Here is a 25225-nt window from a genome sequence, read left to right as displayed (position 1 = left end):
ACAACTCATATTTATATAGCTGTTACCCTAATGGCATTCAGTAAAGCCAGCAATCTGATATTGTCAATATAGAATGTTTAGATTCTGTAGAGAGATGAATACAGCCTGTATCTATAAATGCTCACTTTAAGCATCTTGTCTCCAAAACAGATTTGATTGATCATCATGCTTGTATCAGATGATGAGTAAATAAAGAATTAACATTATTAGATATTCCAGCGATAACATGACATATTTTTATTGTCCGATTTTCTGTAAATTTTGATTTAACAAACATGCTTACAATTTTATGGTTTTAATTAACAGTTAAACAGAAAGACCCCCTTTTTTAAATAAAAATATAAAAAGCTTCTGTTGGACAAGTCCTGACACAGTTCTGAACTGATATACTGTGGACTGCCTTATTTCTTTTTTTTTTTGGGATATTAAAAAAACTAAACAAAGGACAAGCATTTAAACAAATCAAAAGGTTTCATCCAGTTCATTTAAGCTTATACCTCACCCAACTATTAAAATATCTCAAACAAACCTGTTGGTCTTTCAATCTAACAAAATAAAAAGTAATGGGTGAATAGGAAAAAGTGCGGCCTGGAAAAAAAAAAAAAAAAAAAAAAAAAAAAAAAAAGATCCATAAAAAAAAAAGCAAAATTTTATCTTTTTTTGTACTGGAAAAAACCCCCCGTTTTAAGGTTAAAGGGTGTGTAAAAAGGAACATGATGCAGCCAAGTTATTTGAAGTATAAGATTTTTTGCATGAGAGTGCTCATATGCCTATGCGCCCCCGGGTCTCCTGGTAAATTTGCCCTTTCCAAAAATGACCTAAAAGAAACATGTCCCTTTAAAAAAAATAAACAAAAAAAAGAAAACAACATTATGAAATTTCCAAAATTTCAACTTATAATTGATCAATGCTGATTATTTTTTAACTCACTTGCTCAAAACAAAATAATTCTCATAATAATTAATCTATGAAGTACAAAACAATAAGAAAAAGTCTGGCCAATCAGTTGCATTGCTTTGTTCATATAATTATATCCACTTAAAAATATATATATATTTTAAACAATATTTCACATACAATGTTCTTAAGAACAATGTGCAAGCTGCCATATCACAGCGACTGCCATTTACGTGTTAACAATTCTCATTATACAACACCATGCTGTTTTAAAATGTTCAACACTTAAAGCTAAAAAATCAACTCCAGTTAGTCCTCCCACCTTTTTTTCAAAACACTTCAAAAGTTCATCGCAACAAAGTCTTAATTTACTTTTCAACATCCATTAAGTTACATCAGTACTGCATCAAATGGTAACAATTTGGATATATAGAGTATATAGACAAGAGCATTTAAATATTTTCTTCAATCCTCGATCAAATTCAAACAGACATAGTATCACGAAAATCAAGAGATATTTTCGCATTGTTTCACAAATTTTCTGGCAGGCTTTTCGTTATTGCTGTTATTTATTTCTGTATGAAACAATTTACAGATCTCATCTATTTTCTATTTCTTATATAATTATGTATAGTATAATCATTGTCTGTTTGGCAGGTATACTTTGCTAAACATTTTCGCTCTTAATATTTGAACCAATTTGAAGACTGAATGGCTTTTTTTCTATGCAAAAAGATAATCAAGCATGGAGTAAGTTTTTGAAAAAGAAAAAGTATCTGGATTTGGAGCTCTTGTTTTCGGTGGATCTAGTCTTTAAATGGTAGATTTTTTCATGACAGTTTGATTTTAACACACAATTTAACATTGATTTCGAGGAAAATGTATATATTCTTTCAGTGAATTAATACAAACATTTTTCCATTTACTTTCGGTAACATTATACTTGCTAAATTATCTTTGCTTCTGTTTACAACTGTCCAGGATTCATTTATAGTGCAGGATTTCAAAACCAAAAGTACTAAAAGAACCAAAAGCACAGAATCTTGTGAAACTCCATGTAAGTGCTGTCACTGGCCTTGTTCTTTACTGGTGGAATATTTAAGTCTATCATAATCAGATTACCCTTTCCTTAAAGCCATCAAGACAAAGAGCTTTAGGGTACCTCAGGGCAATAGTTTTACATCCTAAAGAACTTTAATGGTTACCTTAATGGTCTAAATTTCTACATCCCCTCTTTCCAGGACATAATTCTTATACAGATTATTGAACAATGCATCTTATGTTCTCATGGAATGTAAATATCAAGCTGTCATCTTGCGTTCTTTGACAAGCTAAAGGCTAAAAGATCTGCCTGAACAGAGTTATATCAATATTTGACTTCATGATGGACAAACAAGGAATTATTTCTCCCATGTCTCAAGCACTGCAGGCATACTAGATGTTTAAATTAATGGACTCAAAGAAATTAACATAGGTAATGAAATATTCATGTCCATAATACTTCACCAAAAACATCAGATGCAGAAGTCTAGTATAGAGCAGTTACCCAAAAAAAATGGAGCTAGCAGTCATATTGACAAGTGAGATGAAGAGGATTCAGTTGACTGCATAGGAACTAGGGGAAACTCAAGACCGCATATTGCGGCGCATAAAAACGAGTCTGTACCGGCTTTACATAGTGTTTGTCAGACCTTTGAATATAATTCATATTATCCAAGTGGGTGGTTTTTGATAATATATAATCTTAAATTAATATAATCTGCTAGTTTAAAAATCACTCAAATTTATGGTATAATTAGTAATATTGTAAGATTTGACCAATTTTAAAACTAACAGATTGTTTTTAATTGATATTATATTCTTTGAGACCATACACTTGAATAAAATGAAAAGGTATTTAGATGTAGGAGAAACATTTTTCAAAACCATAAAAAATACATGATTGGAATCTGCAGTCCCATTCCCAAGTTGCTATGGTTGACTGGTGCATAAAAATGACAGTGCAGCTGTACTCTGCATTATGGCAGAAGCACCATTTAAGTTACCCAAAAGTATTCATGTCCCAGAGAATACCCAAAATTTCTTAAATACCCTCATGTATTATGTTCAAACTTTCCAAAATAACTGATGAGCCAATTCAAAATAAAACAGAAAAGGTCAATTTACAATACTCAGGTCCATTTTATTCAAATATAATACCACACACTAAAATCACTATGAAGAAAATTTGGTCACACTCTGGCCTGATGCATCAATTATTACAACTACTAAAAAATACTTTTTTCTATTTCACCGACTTTAGCTTCATTGTCTGCTTTGATTTAAATGTCAATTTCCCAAAAAGAAACAATCATGTGAACACCTAAATGATGTTATTTACCAGCATGTATCAGTAAGTACCAGCATGCACCAGCATGTACCAGCATGTAACCTGACAGTTTCTTACTTTAGGTTTCTTTTATCTCTACACCATAATGGCAATTACTTGAAACTGGCAATTGAATTGATTGCTAGCAATTCTACCTCCAGAAACAAAAAAAGTTTTAAATTGCAATTTCCAAAGGTTTCATCAATTTGATCATTCCAAAGAAATAGTTTATTAATGTACTTGCTCTGCTTTGAATTTAGAACTATACATTGCTTATTTTTTGCCCTGCTTTTGTATATTGCAACTGTAAACATTGATTATTTTTGCCCTGTATTTAATTTGGAACTGTCCACTGCTTATTTTTGTCCTGCTTTGAATTTAGAACTGTATTTTATTTATTTTTGACCTGCCTTTAATTTGGAAATGTACATTGCTTAATTACTTGTGCCCTGCTTTAAATTTGCAACTGTTAATTTTGCTTATTTTTACCCTGCTTTCTAATTTTCAACTGTTAAAAGTGCTTAATTTACCCTGCTTTTAATTTGGGACTGTATGTTACTAATTTTGCACTGCTTTTTGCAATTTGTACATTGCTTTGTTCAATGCACTGCTATTAACCTGAAACTGTATACATTGCTTATTTTTTCCCTGATGTCTAATATCCAACTGTTAAAAGTGCTTAATTTGCCCTGCTTTTAATATGTGACTGTACATTGCTAACTTTGCCCTGCTTTTTGCAACTGTACATTGCTCAATCCCTGCGTTTGCATGCCTTGCTTTTATTTTGTAACTATACATTGCTTATTTTTGTCCCAATTTCAATTTGAAACTCCCTTCTGAGCTTGTTGTTATAAATGTATGGTAATTTACAAACTTACTGACTGTATATCACAGAATATTTTGATCCCAACTGATGTTTAATTATCAATTATCTAGACAACAATTATGATGTGGACAGTTTCCTTTCCAAGACATACTTACATTGTAGGATACTTTTCTTCCCAGAGGATAAAGATCGCATTTTATTTTATCATTTTTGTGTGACAAGCTTGAATTTATTACATATGGCACATTTGGCAATATAGGAGAAAATTCTTCCCGATGGAAACTTTATTACTGCTTTACAAGAACAATTTATTTTAATGCTGACATTATGTCCTTGTAAGTAAGAGAATATATTTCTGAAGTATCATCCTAAAGCCTGTAACTATAGCTCTTAGTATGTGCTGCTGAATTTCTTAAATTGACTTGTTCAGCTTCCATTTTTGTGGGGATATCAAGAAAAAGAAATTAAAGTTATATATAAGTCAGCCGAAAGTAAAGAGCCTTGTCAGACTCTACGGATGTGCAGGCTGGCCTGGATCTACAATGGTGTTAGACTTTAGGGATGCGCAGGCTGGCCTGGATCTACAATGGTGTCAGACTTTAGGGATGCGCAGGCTGGCCTGGATCTACAATGGTGTCAGACTTTACGGATGTGCAGGCTGGCCTGGATCTACAATGGTGTTAAAAGTCTAATCACTTTTGTTTGAATGCTTTTATAACACTGGTAACATCTGCAAGTTAATTTTAAATCATCACCAGTATCTAAAGGGTTCTGATAATGTTTAGAGTTAAATACTTGTACCTTAATTTGTAAACACTTTTGTATAATTTACAGTTACAAATTTTTTCTGTGTCATAAATCTACATCAGTTTCTTTTTTTTTGGACAAATTTTGGTTGATTTTTGGGGGACAAACAACTGGAAATTAGTGATGCATTATCTTTTCGTCCAATCAGGTGCATGTTCCGCCATTTACATCATTACATGAGATTGAAAGATATAAGCCAAGGTTTTAATGTCGTTAAGTATATAAACAGTATTCAAATGATTTTATGTAAATTTATCAATGTAATTTCTTATATTATATAGGCTAATATCGCTTGACCAGCTGCCAATTTGACACCAATATCTAAGGTCGCTAATACAGTCCGTAGTTGCTGGTCCCATAGTATAATGTCCCTTGTTGATTTAAACAATATCTTTTCTGACTGTCTTAAAGTTACTCTAGAAACTTTAAATTGTCCATCTTCCACATGGCACACTGACATCTTAAGGGAATTTGTTTCCCAGAGGAAACATAGTTATTGCTTTACAACAACAATTTATTATGATGTTGACAGTTTCCTTGTAAACAAGAGGGTATATTCTGTCTGTCAACAGCTTACATTACAACAAACAAGATGTCTTGTTTTTTATCCTGTTACATCTCATGATATATTTACAGTATCTGCAAATTCTATTAGACATGTTGATATATGATGTTATACCATAGATGCCTGGGGAATGGCAAAACTAATTCCTCCAGTAATATAGCATTTTAAGGCTATGATATAATAATCTGTTGTTTTCAATGGTTTTCGGCTACCAAAGGATATCATTATAGAAATTCTGCTTTTGTATAGTATTAGTTATAAAGATTTTTGACAGGTTATATGGCCATATATAAACAGTTGTTTGGAAATATAACCCTAGCCACAAGGCGAGCATTATATTGCAAATAACTGTTAATATACGGCCTTATAGCCTGTTAGAAATATTTTTAACAAATTTATGATACAGCATGCAAGTATCATTTTTTTAAAGAAAAACATGAGATTTCTTCATAAATCAACAACAGCCTTGTCTATAAACGTTACCATTATCGAATTAAAAGCGACGTTACAAACTTGCAGTATTATAAAAGACAATATAAACAAACAAGAGCTTAAAATTCCTTCAATATGACTAGCACACTACTTGGTAGGTTTAGACAGCAATTATTATTGTGACAAGCTCAGAAATTTTTGGCCTAAATAGGGTATCTGGGCGACAATGAGTTAGGACCAGTTTTCAGGTAGAACAACATCTTTTAGATTGCTGAAAAAAAGATTTTTTAAAATGCTTGATATTTAAGGAAATATTCTAATTTTTGTGTTATCGCCATAACATTTAAAATCATATATTCCCTTTTTATTGTTATAAATAAACAAAAATATAACAGTTATAAAGTTATTTATAAGATATATTATGTACAATGTAGTATTTTGATATAAAAATTATGTTTCTTTTATAATCATTTGCCATGGAAACAAAAAATACCAAAAAATATAATTATATTATTTTTTGGGTGGGGTGTTTATTAAAGAACATACTGTTTATCAGAAGCAAACTGCCCGTGGGCAAGTAATGACTAAATCTAGAAAGTATAAAACTGATGCCTATCCAAAACTCATAAATCTTTATTCCATTAAATCAATTAACATGTGTAAGTACTGATAATCAACTTATAATCTCCTAATTAAGATGCCACCTGTTATTTCAGACCAAAAATTATTGTCTGCTGTGATAATTATAACAGATGCTCATGATAACAAAATTTGGACCAGAATTCAGCCAACAATTTACTAGTATTTTCCGGTTGTTATATTGACAGCATTCTTCAAACGCATTTTATAATATATTAATATAAAATATATTATTCTCACCAAATACTTGTCAGTAAGAATTAGGGGCAAAGACACAACAACATGAAGTCTCAATAAATTGGTCAATTATTGTGTCTTCGCCTTTCCCCTTTTGGGGCGAATACACAACGACACAAAAATATAGGGCTCCGATACGAAGATTTCTACCCGCTGACACAATAATTCTACAGAAGATCTTGTGTCTATGCCTTTTAAAATGTTGTTATTTTTTGCCTAAAATGAGGGGAAGAAATAATAAGTGAACATATTATCGTATCTTCATCTTTGACTTTTGAGGAGCAAAGACAAGAAATGGCAGAAATCAGCTACCATATATATAATGGCTCTAATGAGCTGTTCCTTGATGATTTCCTTCACTTTATTGAATGCCTTTTCTTTAATTTTCGGTCTGGCGATCATAATTATCCTAGTTATAACCATGACAATTTCTCCGTTTATCATATCCAAAACTTTCTTCCAGAAATCATAGAACACCCTTGCAATTGCACCATGCAAGTTGTTCTATTTTTGCTCTTGTGCCTAGTTTTATTTTCTTTCACAAATTTTCTATAAAGATATTTCTAGAACATAATCAACTACATTATAAAGTAATCAATGTATCTTCAACAAACTTTGTAATCAAATCATTACAAAAAAAGTCTGGGATAATATAATATAGAGTCCCTATGCAGCTTACAGCAAAGAAATTATACAGTCCCAATGCAGCTTACAGCAAAGAAATTATACAGTCCCAATGCAGCTTACAGCAAAGAAATTATATAAGATGTATCATGTGATAATTATTGCTAAATTTTCTGTCAATTAAGTGTATTTAACATGATTTTTATTCTCCATTAATTTAATCATAACAAGAAACATGGCAATGCCATGAAACCAGGTTTTCAATTATCACCATTGTAGATAAATATGTTGTATTTGAAATACAAATACAAGCAACAAACAATGTAACTATGTGCAATGTAAAACATGAATAATGTAGGAGGATGATTGCCACAGAGGAAGTGTTCACTATAATTATATTCTGTATAAGGAAAAAAAACAAAGGGCCATAATTAAATAAAAAATTATTCAATCACAAAACCCCGACAATATGCGCCAGGGCACTGGATGACAAAGCTACTGTGAAAAATTGAACAAAATCCGTTGAGAAATGTAGGAGTTCAGCACAGAAGAGTTTTTTCACTATATATACTGTATAAGGAAAAACAACAAAGGGCCATAATTAGGTCAAATATAATCCAATCACAAAACCCCGATAATGTGCGCCAGGGCACTTGATAACAAAGCTTCTGTGAAAGTTTGGTCAAAATCTGTTGACAAATGTAGGAGAAGTTGCGCATGGTAAAAATTGTTCACTATATAATCTGTATAAGGAAAAAAAACAAAGGGCCATAATAAGGTCAAATATTATCCAATCACAAAACCCTGACAATATGCGCAAGGGCACTTGATGGCAAAGCCTCTGTGAAAGTTTGGTCAAAATCCATTGAGAAATGTAAGAACAGTTGGGAACAGAAGAAATTATTCACTATATATTCTATATAAGGAAAAAAACAAAGGGCCATAATTAGGTCAAATATTATCCAATCACAAAACCCCGACAATATGCGCCAGGTCACTTGATGACAAAGCTTCTGTGAATGTTTGGTCAAAATCCTATGAAAAATGTAGGAGGAGTTGCGCACAGAAGAAATTGTTTACGCCCGCCCGCCCGTCCGCCCATCTGCCCGCCCGCCCGCCGACTAACCTCAATCTAATAACTAGTTTTTTCCTTCGGAAAACCTGGTTAATAATGAATCACTTTGAAATAGTTAAACAATGAATTCATATGAATAATTTCATAACATAATAATAAAATATTTTCACAGTCATTCATTTTAAAAATCTTACACTTCAAGACCATGAATATTTGTCATAAAAAATTAATTAGGAAAAAACACTAATTTTGAGTGAATTGCACGGTTTGAGTTTAAATGAGCAAGAATATTAATCATGAAGGCCATGGATCCCAGTGATTAATTACAAAGCATTTGAAAAATAAACCATGCATAATAAAACTATTTACTATATTGCCAAAAAAATTAATATCTATTTCCATTCTAACATGCTAAAAAAAGAGAATTGAATAAAAATATGTTGAACTAGCCCTGAGATTAGAAGTAATTTTCCTAACGTTGTTTAGTTTATTGATGTCATATATGAAGTCATATGACATGTAAGGATTCGTTTTTTGTGCTGTGCATATATCATGTGATATTTGCACATGATGATTGCCCTATGTGTTTGATAGGGGAATAGTATGAAACATTGTTACAATTGACAGTTAAACACTTCTTTTGTGCATTAGCATTTTATTATGCAGAAACACAATGATGTATTTAAAGCCTGAGACTGCATCTATTCTTGCATAAAATAATGCATCTGATTCGGTTATTCCTAATGTTACCAAATTTAAAAAAAAATTATATTAAGAAACTGGTTTTAATGGCATGCAGAGTTGCAAATCAAAGGTAAATAACCTTAATCGAACTGAGACAAACTTTAACCTATACCTTGCTGGAACAAAAATGACTGGAGTGTCAGTTTGGCCAAACTCTAAACTGTTGGTATTTTCTACTTGATATCCCCTTAAATTAATATGTAATGTTCCAAAAGTGTTCACTGGACATAAGTCAATTTAAGAAATTTAACAGATTAAGGGTTTCACTCCAAATCTGAATAAGAAAACAAAATGTGTGACAGAAGTTTTGGAGGATAGTGTAAATGAAACATAATTCAAATCAAATTTTCATTCAAAAATTTTTCTCAAATTCTTTTACATGCCAAGAATCATTTAATAATGCATTCCACATTTATTAAATTTCAACAGATTCTTGACTTTCGTTTATAAGTTGGCAACCTTTAGCGCTTATGAGAATAGGAAAAGAGAAATAAATTTGTTATCAAATATTTTGGCAAATAAAAAAACGAAACAAATACCCTCTTAATCTGAAAGCATTTTCTTCAATTACAAAAACATGACAAAGAACGTGCACGAAACTTATCAATTTCTGGAATTTGTTTCACAATGGAAAAACATGAAAATATTCATTACAGATTTAATTAATAAACAAAAAATATTGACTTTGATTGAATGCTTCACTGAATCTGTTTCTATAATAATTCAGAGAGGGAATATGTAATTATGTAGCCAAATTTTCGTTGCAAAATGGGACAATTACAGTAATGCATGTACACATGCCTTAAAATAATTTGCAAGGGCTATTACTCTGCATGCTTAAGAATTTAAAAACAGGGGCTGTAACTCAGCTACAGTCAAATAATACAGACATAGAATTCTCTATAATTATTTGTTTGAAAAATCACATAATATATGCATGTTTATATATAATATGCTTTAAAATGTTTGTAATATAATGAAAGGGCTGTAATATTTTTATTAAACATTTTGTTTAGAAACAATCATTTTGATCATGAAATTTCTTACCAGTGAGTGAATGTTAACATTTGTTTCTTAACAATGAGAAATAGGAAAACAGAAACAAGAAATTCACTGTTCACAGACCTCCCTTAGAGGTGCAGACATTACATTATAAATGTAAACTTTATATCGAATTCTTGATAAATGTAAAATTTTATTGAATCTTTAACACATCTTCTTCTTCTTTATGTATTTGAAATGAATGGAAATAAATCATGTGTAATCAAACTATAGGATCTGACTATATGTTCAACTAAAGTCTGGCGTTCTGAATATACACAGGATAATGAGAAAATTCCTTCCAGAAAAATAACAAATTTCTTTTTGTGTCAGTCTCAAATAGATAGAAATATATTTATATTGTGTACTTTTCAATAGTTCTTGTGACTGGACAAGAATAGTACTTTTTCAATAATAAAAGTGTTACACTGAAAAGTCTGCATTTTCTGCTTGGTATTTACAGCAACCTAATTAAGTAACCTTGAATTACTATGTTACTCAATTTAATCTAAACCCTTCAATAACTAGCTTAGTCCTAATGGTGTCTGGCTCTTAATCCAAGGATTGTTGCTTTGTGTCCTAATAGTGCATGGCTCTCAATCCAAGGATCCTTGCATTGACTCCTTAAGGTGCAATGACTCTCAATCCAAGGATCCTTGCATTGACTCCTTAAGGTGCATGACTCTCAATCCAAGGATCATTGCTTTGAGTCCTAATGGTGCCTGGCTCTCAATCCAAGGATCATTGCTTTAAGTCCTAATGGTGCCTGGCTCTCAATCCAAGGATCATTGCTTTGAGTACTAATGGTGCCTGGCTCTCAATCCAAGGATCATTGCTTTGAGTCCTAATGGTGCTTGGCTCTCAATCCAAGGATCATTGCTTTGAGTCCTAATGGTGCCTGGCTCTCAATCCAAGGATCATTGCTTTTAAGTCCTAATGGTGCCTGGCTCTCAATTCAAGGATCACTGCTTTGAAGTACTAATGGTGCCTGGCTCTCAATTCAAGGATCACTGCTCTGAGTCCTAATGGTGCCAGGCTTTCAATCCAAGGATCATTGCTTAAAGTCCTTAGTACATGGCTATCAATCCAAGGATCATTGCTTTGAGTCCTAATGCTGCCTGACTGTCAGTCCAAGGATCATTGCTTTGAGTCCTTAAATGGTCACTGACATCCTCTGGTAACTGATTATCATAAGCAGTAAGCTGGCACTACCTATATATTAATTTCTGTACCAGTAGACTGGGTGTAAGATTCTTATAATAAAATACATTAAGATAACATACATTAATCAAAATAATGTACCATATTGATAAATTGCTTTAATTTTATATTGACACTTAAAGGTTAGATCCTGGATCCTAGGATTATAACATTTTAGTACCCTGCAAGCAAGATTTTTCGGCAATATATCTGTAATATTTCATAAAATTCATACTTTTAATTTCTTTAATCTCATCTTCAGTTATCAGGTTTTATGAGATTATGTAATTTTGATTGATTTGACATGACACAACTTCAAAGTGATAAAAATGTTACCATTTCAGCATGGGAAAAGTTTATTACAGTTTATTAACCAGTATGCACCAGATATATTATTTTCTGACATTCCTTTGATCGGTTCCTCCTACTATAATGCTACAATCAGACAGTACTCGGGTACCAGCTGAGAAAAACTGTATTCATAATAACTTTTATTCTTTATTAGCTATTTATCACCCTGATAATAATTTCCACATTGTTTTCAAAGAACATGCTATATTAGATAATTAGAGTTTGGCCTCAAAAATCTTTTTCTGTTTACCAGAAGTGTAAATGTGTCTTAAACTTTTAGCACACCGTCCAAAAATTCCATGAGTTATCACACCACAGTCACCTTATAATCAGCCCTATACTCCCAAAATTGGCTAACCCTCACCAGAAAGCAACAAAATTTGGTCAGGGAATTAATAGGAACTAAGTTTGAACCTACTTTTCACCATCATAATGTACTATCTGTAAAATGAGGGGAATTGATACTAAGTCTTAGAAATTCAAGGAAATCAAGGAGATCACAGTTTCTCCTGTGACAGTTTCTTAATCAATTTATTCCTGACACTTCTAATGATTATAACTTAAGTTATGTAACATCAAACTGATATATTTTTACAATATTTTCCATGACTGCCTTCCATGTTATCTTACTTACAGACTGTTTACTAAATAATTCTATTGATTGAAGGTGACTTTACAGCACTGTTTGTGATAAAGAGTACATCTACAATTAGAGAACCATTACATCTCTGGTACAAAGTGCCAAGTCACTTTGAAGCAATAAAGCACTGGTCATCTGTCTTTGATACTTTGGCCATTTATCAAAACAGAAATGAGCCGTGTCATGACAAAACCAACATAATGGGTTTGCGACCAGCATGGATCCAGACCAGCCTGCGCATCCGCGCAGTCTGATCAGGATCCATGTTGTTCGCTATCAGTTTCTCTACTTGCTTTAGGGTTTGTAAGCGAACAGCATGGATCCTGATGCGCAGGCTGGTCTGGATCCATGCTGGTCGCAAACCCATTACGTTGGTTTTGTCATGGCACGGCTCAAATATAACTGTTCAGTGTTGTTTATTGGGGTACAGTATATATATCTAGACCTCTATTATCTGCAATAATCAACAAATACATCAGACACAAATATTTTTGTAACCCAGGACAATATTCTGCTTATTATGAAATGATACTAAGTTTCTTATTTTACTTTCTGATATTTTGGTTTACGGCCAAACAAGGGTGAAAGTCTTATCTGTTATGGTCAAATGGCGTCTTCAATTTTGATGACGTCTTCAACTTCCTAATTTTTGAAATAGTAAAAAAATCTCAAACTCCCATATTTTCAAAATAATCAACAATATCTTACAGTTTTCCCCCACAAAATAATAAATAAAGATTATTATCATTATAGTTATTATTCAAAAAATAAAATGTTATCAAGGTGAATGTTGGCTATGATAAATGATTTGTCTATATTATCACTTTATTGTACTTTATTTTATGCTTTTCAGTGGATTACTGATTTATCCGTGAAAATTATATTTGGTAATTTCACAGTGAAAATTATCAAAATATAATTTCACTCTTTTCAATGACGAAATTACTTTTTTAAGATTTTCCCCATGTGGTACCTCTATTTTATTTTTGCTGACAATTCTGACAATGTCAGGCTGTTTAAAGAAAAAGCAAAACTGAAATTGATAAATAACTTAAATGTCAAAAGTAATAAAAAGAAGAAAACTTACTTCTATTCATTCAAATTCATGAAATTCCAATCACCAAATTTCGTTTTTTTGTTTCATTTTGACAGTCTCAAAAATACATTCCTTCCCCATGCAAAACTGCTCTTGATGACATTTGGGCATATTAAAGTATCCTACGAGCAATAACTGCCGTATGCTTTATGAAAAATTGAAAGCATTGACAGCCTTAACTCGAAGAATAAGTTAAATCAACCCAGCGTTCTTGAGCAGGTTTCCAAGTTTTCCATTTTCCTAGCTCCTTTTCTGAATGTTTTCACATCTGTCAACACTTATTTTTTGTCTGTTACAATCCTCAAATAAGTTTTCTTTCTTTTAAAAATGTGTATGACTAACAAATCCAAATTATATCCCTCTGATTCTTACACAATTATTTTCCTCCCATGAAATACACAACTTTAAAAAATGGCTGCCGCTTACAATTTACAAAGCCAGGTCTAATATAAATTCGCACTAAGTAACAGAAATATGGATGGATGGTTGGACTTTTTCTCCTACAAGAATTGTTTGTTTTTATTATCAAAACAAGCGATCATTCATATTTTTTTAATAAAATTAATAAATATCACCGTCATTTAATGTTGATTGGCGGACTTATTTTTCGGCTCAAGACTTCTTTTTTTTAATGAGAAATTCCGAATAAATGGGACTCTCAATGGGAGAAACAGTTTTAATATTAACGTTAAAATTATGGAAATTTCGTTTTAACTTGTTTTTAAGCATAAAATAAAAAGAAAATTTGTCTGTTTGTTGTGTAAGATGTAATTTTATTTCATCTCGTGAACTTTAAAAACAGTATTCTCACTCGTGGCTTCGCCACTCGTGAGAATACTGTTTTTAAAGCCCACTCGATGAAATAAAATTTCATCTTACACACAAACAAACAAATATCCTCTATGTAATGGGTGAATTCCTCACACAAATTAAAGGGACTCCACTTAGTGTTTTTGACTAGATGGAACTGAAAATAATTTTCCAAGAATGATATTCTATATTTGATGTAGGTCTTGACCAATAACTTATATGCAAAACGTCTGCTCCGTTTTTCCTGAATAATGATTCTAATTGTGAAAAATGATCAAAATCGAAAAGCGTTTTTGACTCAAATTGGGCTAAGGATTACACAAAAAAAAAACCATTTCAAATTTATTTCTGAGTACATTTCTTAATTATCTTTTGCATATCTTTCTGATTTAAGTTCCCTAGGTGATCTTTGTAAAAAAATCAAATTTTATATCTTTATGCTTTTGTACCTCAGTGGAGTTCCTTTAATAAGATTTAATCTGTTATTGCACTATGGTAACAATATATGCCACCAGTATAGGAAGCATGATGATTTTAATAACTGGCAGTTATTTAAGGAAGGGAAAACTTTATTGACCGGTAATAGGGAATGCAGTTTCTCATACATAGTTTTAACATTGTTTAATTCAAAATTAGACATATTTAGTAAGAATTGTATAGATTTCAATTATTTTTTCTTCTACGATAAAATTATTTTACTCAAAGATGAGTAGACTATATCTTTAAAGTAACAAGGGATAGTATCAAAATCAGATAATTTACAGGTCCGCCTGCAGTCAATACTGGAACTTATCATGGTAAGGGTTAAAGAGGATTTTTTTTCTTAATTGGATGTCGAATCTTCTATATTTCGTTTCCTTCATTTACTCCCACTAATTTAAGGTAAATCAATACTGTCTTATTTATGTCTATAAGAAAACTGCGGTAACAATAAGACAACATGCTACTAGGTCAATGCAATACTGTCCTTACACAACAATCTTCGATCAGACAGTTACAACAGTATGGCATCATATCTCTCCATTAATAGAATCAAAGCGCTGAAAGCACTGCTGGGGGCGCATTATGTTGATTGTATAGTGGTCTATTGTTACAAGCAGATGCCATTCCTACTTTCAAAGCAGATGTCACATTTTTACTCGATTATTCGATAAGAATAAGTAGAATTATCCTAGTCATCTGAACATTGGCGTCTATCACCTCAATTTTTCCCGAAGTCCATTGACATATGGCATTGAAACTTTGCACACTTGATCCCGATCAGGCACCTATTTGTTAAAGATTGCCTATGGCTTCAAGATATTTTCGTATTCCATAGACATCTGGCTTTGAAATAAATTGAAATGTTATACATTTCTTTGCGAGCATACTAGCTAGGACTCTCTCCAATGCTTATATCTGTAGAATATTGGGTTTAAAGAAATTTTTGGTCCTTTTGTGAACTTAAAATATTTTAAATAACCAAGGTTCTTCTATTGTCAAGCACTAAGCATATAGTTGAGTGTGCTGTCCTACCAACAGCTATTGTTTGCATACCTTGTGAAAATATAACTCCTTCAAACTTTTGTTCAGTTATTATTATATACAAACACAAGAACTGTCTGAGGACAGTAAGGCTCGACTATTCGAAAAAAGTTGTCACAAGGGTGTTTATTGAGTATAAAAATGCTTACCAATGAATACATAAAACTGACCGAAAAGGTACAAAGGCTTGGATTAAGATGTTTTATCAAGTAAATCACTGCTTTATTATCATGAATGCATAAAATTGTCCCAAAAAAGGCACAAACCCTTCAGTAGTTATGGAGATAACATGCTTACAAGCAAAACTTTACCATTAAATTCTAAGTTGAAAAAGGGGAGAAAAATAAGCCTAAATTCTCGATAAAATTATGGATCTTGGTCAGTAACCTACATGTACAATTATGACCCTAAATGCATGTGAAGTTTTTAATATTGTAAAGCAGAGTTATCCAACTTGTCAATCTGATGTACATTGTTACTATAAATAACTATTGTAAGTTTCAATTGAATATCTCAAGCAATAATTGAGATATTTGACTTTAAAATAAACTTAAACCAACGCAGACGCGGACGCTGGCTACTACAATAGCTCTCATATTTTTCAAATAGTCGAGCTAAAACTACCAAAGTCATGGTTGAGACCATATAGTTATTCCATATATAAATATATATGTAATATATCATGGAAAACATTTCAAGATGTTACAATGGATTGTAGTGTATAACAAGAAAATCAGTGTACTTTAACTTTAATCCAATAATCATACAAACATCTGTAAATAACTGGAACAAAATATTTCTTAAATAAAACCATACAAAACAAGAGGGCCATGATAGCCCTAGATCGCTCACCTGACTTATCAAACTCATCCAAACAATTACCTAGACAAACATTCTGACCAAGTCTCATGACAGGTGAGTCAAAAATGTGACCACTACAGTGTTAACAAGGATTATCCATATTTGAGCAGTGCGACCTTGTTTTTAACTCAGGTGACACATATTCAAACTTGACCTAGAAATCATCAAAAACAAACTGTCAGACCAATTTCCAGGATACTTGGATCAAAACAGTAGCAACAAGAGTGTTAACAAGATTTTTCTATTTTAGCTCCGGTGACCTAGTTTCACATGCGATTTCGAACTCATCCAAGCAATTACCTAGACAAGCATCCTGACCAATTTTGATGATAATTGAGTCGAAAAATGTGACCAGATAGAATGTTAACAAGGCTTTTCCATATTTGGGCGTGTGACCTAGTTTTTCATCAAGATGACCCATGTTGGATCTTGACTTAGAAATCATCAAAACAAACTTTTAGACCAATTAACAGAATATTTGGATCACAACAGTAGCCACTAGAGTGTTAACAAGATTTTTCTATTTTTATCTCCTGTGACCTAGTTTTTTCATCCGAGATGTCCCATGTTTTCGATTTATTCCCAGCAATGACGTAGGCAAGTTTCCTGACCAAGTTTGCTAACAATTGAGTCAAAATTGTGACGCACTAGAGTGTTAACAAGGTTTTTTCTATTTTTAGCTCCTGTGACCTAGTTTTTCATCCGAGATGACCCATTTCCGAACTCATCCGAGCTATCACCTAGACAAGCATCTTAATCAAGTTTGATGATGATTGATGCAAAAATGTGACCACAAGAGTGTTAACAAGGTTTTTCTATTTCTACCCCAGGTGACCTACTTTTTCATCCAAGATGACCCATGTTCAAACTCATCCGAGCTATCAACTAGACAAACATCTTGACAAAAGTTTGATGATGACTGATGCAAAAATGTGACTGCTAGAGTGTTAAAAAGGTTTTTTCTATTTTTAGCTCCGGTGACCTACTTTTTCATCCGAGATGACCCATGTTTGTACTCATCCGAGCTATCACATAGACAAGCATCTTGACCAAGTTTGATGATGATTGATGCAAAAATGTGACCGCTAAATTGTTAACAATGTTTTTCTATTTTTTAGCTCCGGTGACCTACTTTTTCATCTGAGATGACCCATGTTCAAACTCATCCAAGATATCAACTAGATAAGCATCCTGACCAAGTTTGATGATGATTGATGCAAAAATGTGACTGCTAGAGTGTTAACAAGGTTTTTCTATTTATAGCTCCGGTGACCTAGTTTTACATCCGAAATGACCCATGTTCGAACTCATCCGAGCTATCAACCAGATAAGCATCCTGACAAAGTGTGATGATGATTGGGTCAAAAATGTGACCACTTGAGTGTTCACAAGGTTTTTCTATTTTTAGCTCCTGTGACCTAGTTTTTCACCAGAGATGACCCATGTTCAAACTCATCCAAGCAATTGACTAGACAAGCATTCTGACCAAGTTTGATGATGATTGGTTTAAAAATGTGACCACTAGAGTGTTCACAAGGTGTTTCTATTTATAGCTCCTGTGACCTACTTTTTCATCAGAGATGACCCATGTTCGAACTCATCCGAGCTATCACCTGACCAAGTTTAATGATGATTGGGTCAAAAATGTGACCTCTACAGTGTTCACAAGGTTTTTTTTTTTTTAGCTCTTGTGACCTAGTCTTTCATCCGAGATGACTCATGTTCGAACTCATCCATGCTTTCAACTAGATAAGCATCCTGACCAAGTTTGATGATGATTGAGGCAAAAATGCGATTGCTAGAGTGTTCACAAGCAATTGTGGACGGACGACGGACATTCACCGATCCTTAAAGCTCACCCTGAGCAAGCTCAGGTGAGCTAAAAACCAAAAACTGATGATGACAGAACGGGTATCACTTTAGGCCTATAAATTTTTTTTTGCTCAAGTGATTTTTTTTCGAAGAGCTACATGTGAAATTGCTGCCAAATATACATAAGTAAAATCTATTTCAAAGCTGCATGCATTCATATAAATATATTTTAAAAAAATCAAACTTGATTAAATAAAAAAAAAGTTCAAGGATAGCCCAAACTTGTTAATTATAAAAAAATATATATACAGAATATTATGTTGTAGTAGCTCTCTGAGGCTTTTTATTTTGCTATGAGCAGCGGTGGGAAATTGATATCTTGCAAGACTAAAGGGCGAGCTAGATAACAATTTTCCAACATTGCAAGTAGAAAAATGCATAGCCTCAGAAAGCTACTACAAACATAATTTTCCTTAATAATATACCTTTTCATTTGAAAGTATAAATGATATTCATTATACTACACTTATATAAGAAATTTCAGAAAAAGAAATGTAGCTGTCAAGAAATAAATTATGACTGACAGATGAATACGTAATTTGTGCAAAACCAGCCACACCTTTTATTATTTTGGTTGCCGTTTCCATATACTACGTTATACACAGCTAAGATCAGAACCAACGTCAACAAGAACCGGTTGAACCGGGTGATGCTGCCCGAGAAGGTTCTGGACACAGGAAAGTATAAAAAATGAACAAAGGGCAAAAACTCCAAAATTAGGCAAAGCGGAGTTATGTTTTTTTTTGCACTGCACTTCTATTCAATTAGATCTATCCATCTATAAAGTTGCCTGATGATATCAGAGTTATGTCCAAGGTAAAATTCAAAGTGTAAAAATGAAATTAGGGTAATAAACTCCAAAATTAGACCAGGCTTTCTTTAGGTTCTTTAAGCATTGCAGTTCTATCCAATTATATCTAGCTACCTACAAAGTTTCATGTTGATATCTCTAATAGTTTTAAAGTTATGTCTCGTACAAAAGTCAAAAAGTAAAAATAAACAAAGGGCAATTACTTCAAAATAAGGCAAGGCAGAGTAATAATTCTTAAGCCACTGCTTAGAGTAATGTCCCGGACAAAGTTCAAAGTGTCAAAATGATCAAAGGGCAATAACTCCAAAAAGTAGGCAAGACAGTGTTACAGTTCTTGTGCACTGCAAACTTACTCAACGATATCTATCTACCTACAAAGTTTCATGTTGATATCTCTTTTACATTGAGAGTTATGTCTCGGACAAAGTTCAAAGTTGTAAAAAATAAACAAAGGGGGATAATTCAAAAATTAGGCAAGGGAGAGTTAAAGTTCTTGTGCACTGCTTACCAACTCAATGAAATCTATCTACCTACAAAGTTTCATGTTGATACCTGTTATAGTTTTAGAGACAAAGTTCAAAGTGTAAAATAAAGAAAGGGGGATAATTCAAAAATTAGGCAAGGCAGAGTTACGGTTCTTGTGCACTGCATACCAAGTCAATGAGATCTATCTACCTACAAAGTTCATGTTGATACCTCTTATAGTTTAAAGGTTATGTCCCGGACAAATTTCAAAGTGTAAAATAAACAAAGGGGGATTATTCAAAAATTAGGCAAGGCAGAGTTACAGTTCTTGTACACTGCATACCAAGTCAATGAGATCTATCTACCTACAAAGTTTCATGTTGATACCTCTTATACTTTTAGAGTTATGTCCCGGACATAGTTCAAAGTGTAAAATAAACAAAGGGGAATAATTCAAAAATTAAGCAAGGCAGAGTTACGGTTCTTGTGCACTGCACACCTACTCAATTAGATCTATCTACCTACAAAGTTTCATGTTGATACCTCTTATAGTTTTAGAGTTATGTCCCGGACAAAGTTCAAAGTGTAAAAATAAACAAAGGGAATAATTCAAAAATTAGACAAGGCAGAGTTACGGTTCTTGTGCACTGCACACCTACTCAATTAGATCTATCTACCTACAAAGTTTCATGTTAATACCTGTTGTTGTTTCAAAGTTAAGTCCCGGACAAGAAAAGGGGATGGACGGACGGACGGACAAGGCGGCGACTATATGCTCACCCGAAATTTTTGGGGAGCATAAAAATAGTCCAGGCCTTTCATATATGGTACTGTATTTGTCTCTAACATAATACAGAATTTTCTAACCGTTGAAAAACTATTTGCGCTTCAAGATAATCCTGTGTTTTTAGGAAGAAAATTATAGGTATATAATAAATGCCGTCAATGACATTTCTTATGCTTATATTTATTATATGTATTTCTTGCAATCCTATTTATAGCTACAAATTCTATGAATTAAAATAGAAAATGAAGGGTAGCATGCAGACGGTGTGATATTGTGTGATAAAAATTTAAAGATCATTGGAAATCATCCCAGTAACCGAATACTCTAAATGACCGAGTACTCGAGTATTGATTTTAGTAATTGTTTGCCATCCCTAAAAAAATTAAGTACTTGACAAGATCAACTAACATCTAAATAAAAAACTTTGAAAACAGAATTAATTATTTTGAAAAATTCACTCTGAGCTGTATTATTTAAAATGGGTGTTCAAACACATTGAAAACATTGATAATTCATTTCATGTTCTTGGTGATGAAGTGGTGCCTCAATATAGTTATCACTGCATTCTATCTTCCCTCATAACTCCTACTATTACTGTATCTGTCAAACAAGCATCTCTGTTTTCTGAAATAGAGTTTTGAAAAAGTTTATTGCTGACCGAGATATTCCATACTTGTATGTTTAACTTTTTTCAGCATTTTTCTGTTAGAATTACTCTGATTTATAAAGGTATAAAACCAAAAAATGCGCGACCAATGCCAGAGCTCAACCCCTCTGATCAGATTCACAAACGAGCATCTGAGTAGAACCACCGCCTTTTTTTAAAGCTAGCTGGATTGCTTTCTCACATTAAAGAATCCATATTAAATATAATAGAACATTGATAATTGCTACACAGTCTCTTTGTAAACATAAAATAAGCATGTTTGTGTTTACATAAAGTAGCTATGTAATGTTAAACACCACATGCTATAGTTGGTCACAATATAAATATATAGTGTTGTTAGGAAACTGACAGTTTTTTTAAGAAGGACCAAATTTTTTTTTGTCTCGTAAGAAGGAACATGGCTTCCAATGCATAGTTTATTCATTCAAATTAGACATATTCAAAAAGAATTGCATAGAATTCAATACATTTTCATGATTAAAATATTTTACTGATGAGCATAGTATATCTTTAAAGGTAAGTGGTTTAGGTGCATTACTTTGACTATGGTCACCCCAATTAAATCTATTTATTTGCTTAGTAACACAACTTTTTAAAGTCATATAAAATTTGTAAATGTGAGTGATTCTGATAATCTATATACAGCTAAGTCAAGATGAGATGATTAGGTTTTACTGACTGCTTACTACATGAAGTCACTATTTCAATGTCAAATGCCTTGAGGTGAAAGGAATGAAAACTTTGAATTTCAAAATACAATTTAAGTGAATTACATGTCACAAATGAGCCATGTCATGACAAAACCAACATAATGGGTTTGCGACCAGCATGGATCCAGACCAGGTTGGTCTGATCAGGATCCATGCTGTTCGCTTACAAACCTTACTACAAGTAGAGAAACTGATAGCGAACAGTATGGATCCTGATCAGACTGGGCGGATGCCCATTATGTTGGTTTGGTCATGACACGGGCTAAAATGTTTTTTGCTATCGACTTTTGTTCCTAAATTATCAACAGATTGCATAATGAAAAGATATTGAAATAATTAATATACAATTGGCTCTAAGTGCCAAGCTTACAGATTTTAAATAAACCTTGAGCCCTGTGTTGGCCTTTAAACATGTCAAACATTTAGAAAGTATTTTATTAAGGAAAAGTGTATACAAATAATCATGTACCTCTTCATTATATGCCCATGACATTGAAAAAACATTGTGTCATCTGTTTACTTCAAGTTAGTCACATTGACAGTATCACATTTTAGACTTCATCTCTCGTGATTCCATTCATAAAAAGCATCCTCAAAATGGGTCCTCTTAATTTCACATTCATCAATCTGACAAAAACCTCCTGGAAAAGAAGTTAGAAACATATGCCACTAATTATGTCAGTTAATGTCAAATAAATACTTTGAGAAACTATTTGGTCAAAATTATAAATATACAAAGATTTTCAAACCAAATATATATATAACAATGAACATTTCCTTTTTAACTTTCTAACATATATAATGTATGGTCTTACTTGAAGAAAATGTTTGCCCGTGTGACCGAAAAGGGATTAAGGACCATTACTATTGTTTTTTCCTTTTGTTTATTAAAGGGCCATGGCCCCATATTCTATTGTTATGGAATGAATTCTATTGTTCTCTTTGTTATGCTACAGTAAGATGGATATATATATCAAAGTCAGAAAAAAAGCTAACATGTTTTTACCTTAATGGCCTGTATAATTATGTTTCACAGCTTCTCAGCAAACAACCAACTGAGCCACAATTGAAATCTAACAAACAAGCCTTTATTCACAACCTGAAATAAAAACTTTTTCCTAATCAATACAATAGTTCTTTTAATTTATTATATACTTCATTGAAACATTAAGAAATATTGATAAAGTAAAATGCTCATTTTCATTTCCTGTATTTTCAATGTAATTATTCATTTTCATTGCGTATTTTCACAAGTGTCTCCTAAATTTAGCCTATACACAATAGACTGTAAAGAATAATAGGGCAATTTCTTTATAATTTCAAGTATTTATAGTCGAAACAGTCCTTTTTAAAGGCATATATATGGGTAAGTTGAATGTTGCATGTCCAGATATGATTGACTAACAATAATTATTGTAAAAGTGAGTAATAATTGTCGGAATCATAGCTCAATCGGTAGAGAACATAGCTCGAGGTTACCAGATTTCAAAAAAAAAAAATTATTAATTTTGTTCTGACATGTCAGGAAACAACTTAGACATGTCAGGAACAACTTGAAATTTAAATGAGTTTTTTCGTTTGATTGATTTTTGTTACTATCTTACTTTTTCATTGAAGTATCTTTACCTTCTTAAAAATTATGCCCAAATCTCATTTCTTTCTCTTTTTTTTAAACTTCTTTTCATGAATTTAATATGAATATTTTCAACAGATTTTAAAAATAATCAAATACAACACTGTTAAGCATATATAACTGTTGTCAGGATTAAGTTTTGTTTCATCAAAAAAAAACTTGAATAGAAAATAGAACAGTTTCCACCTGTAGTTTGGAACCCACTAACTGAATTCACTTTTATATCAATATTATGCAGTCTTAAACTTATTTCACTAGTAAGTCAAATGATTTATTATCTCAAACAATGTAATTACATGTAGTATAAGTTTTATTGAAATAATGTGGTTAATCACTTGCAGTTAATCAAGGCTTGACAAATCCACTTGTCCGCTCATAAATGATAAATACGAGTAAAAATGACTCTGGACAAGTTAATCTCCCAAAAATGCCCGTCCTGCAGGACGTGTGAAATTTCTAGCATAAATTAATCAAATTTCAATTGAATTCAATTCTTTTGAAACCATTTTTCAAGTTTTACTAGTAGGACAGAGCACAAAATAATTCCCCTGTGTTTAATGGGCAAAACTGATGTTGATTTGTTGAATGCAATGCTTAATACTGTCTGATTCTATTTTGTAAAAACTTACTAAAAGCCCGTGCGGCGATTCCAGTATGTTCCACAAAATTTTTTTAAAATGTCACAATGCAATATTTGGCAAATGTTTAGCCAGAAAGAAGTAAGTTAAACAGTGTCTTCAAAAAAGAAAAATTGTCTTCAAAAAAGAAAAATGAGTCAGAACATGTAGGAAATTTATATTTTTTAAGCATTGTTGTTGTTGTTGTTTTTCGTTTTTCAATCCCTGATATATTATTTGTAGTATTTGTAACTATTATCTATTCTATTTGTAATAGAACAGCATTTTTCCCTTATAAAACTATTTACATTCCCAATAAAAAAAGACAGCAAATTTTCAAATGTTTTATTTTTAAAGTCCCAAAATTACTGTCAAAATTCCCATCCAAAATTGGCATATATAAAAATGGATGATTTCATATTGATAAGTGATATGTGATAAAAACCAAGTATAACTACATCTGACAGAGCAATATTTGTACCTAGTTCATTTATACTTCCGAACATTATTTATGTACATGTACTCATTTTTTTCACTCCAATAAGAAATCAATATATTATGCATGGTTTTAACTTTAAATGTGTATAAATATTATGCATAATTCTCATGTCTCCCTGGATAAAATTCTAAATTAACCATGTGGCATGAATACCTGTCAGTTATGTAGTATCAATTTGAGTCAAAACGCATTTTTTCCAAAAAAAATTGTACTGGTAGCGTATAGATGTTACACAGAACTAAGCAAATGTCAGGGTTTTTCAATGCTAATCCCCAGTGTAAATATAATTATAACCTTACTCAAATTTCTTAAAATGAGGGGTGAAGTGTCTGCAAAAAAAGGGCCTAGGGTGAAGTGTCTGGGGGGTAAAGTGTCTGTAAGCCGAGGTGATGGACAAGGCAAGACATGTCGATTTTTTTTAGCTTAT

The 25225-nt window shown here is 32.3% G+C and overlaps 1 protein-coding gene and 1 long non-coding RNA gene across 2 annotated transcripts in view; one reads left to right on the top strand and one right to left on the bottom strand.

The window, feature by feature from the left end:
* The window catches only part of LOC132730142 (beta-1 adrenergic receptor-like), a 71040-nt gene that overhangs the window by 19997 nt on the left and 25818 nt on the right, over positions 1 to 25225 (top strand). The window lies entirely within an intron of this gene.
* LOC132730143 (uncharacterized) lies at positions 21126 to 23165 on the bottom strand. Its single transcript, XR_009625721.1, has 3 exons — positions 23056 to 23165; positions 22519 to 22690; positions 21126 to 21296 (listed from the first exon to the last, which is right to left on the bottom strand). It is a non-coding gene; the product is annotated as an uncharacterized LOC132730143 (long non-coding RNA).

This window comes from Ruditapes philippinarum, unplaced genomic scaffold (genome assembly GCF_026571515.1).
Source record: "Ruditapes philippinarum isolate M1 unplaced genomic scaffold, ASM2657151v2 ctg4701_1_1_1_1, whole genome shotgun sequence".
NCBI lineage: Eukaryota > Metazoa > Mollusca > Bivalvia > Venerida > Veneridae > Ruditapes > Ruditapes philippinarum.
The sequence above is the reverse complement of the archived record's forward strand: the minus strand, read 5'-3'. Positions and strand labels throughout refer to the sequence as shown.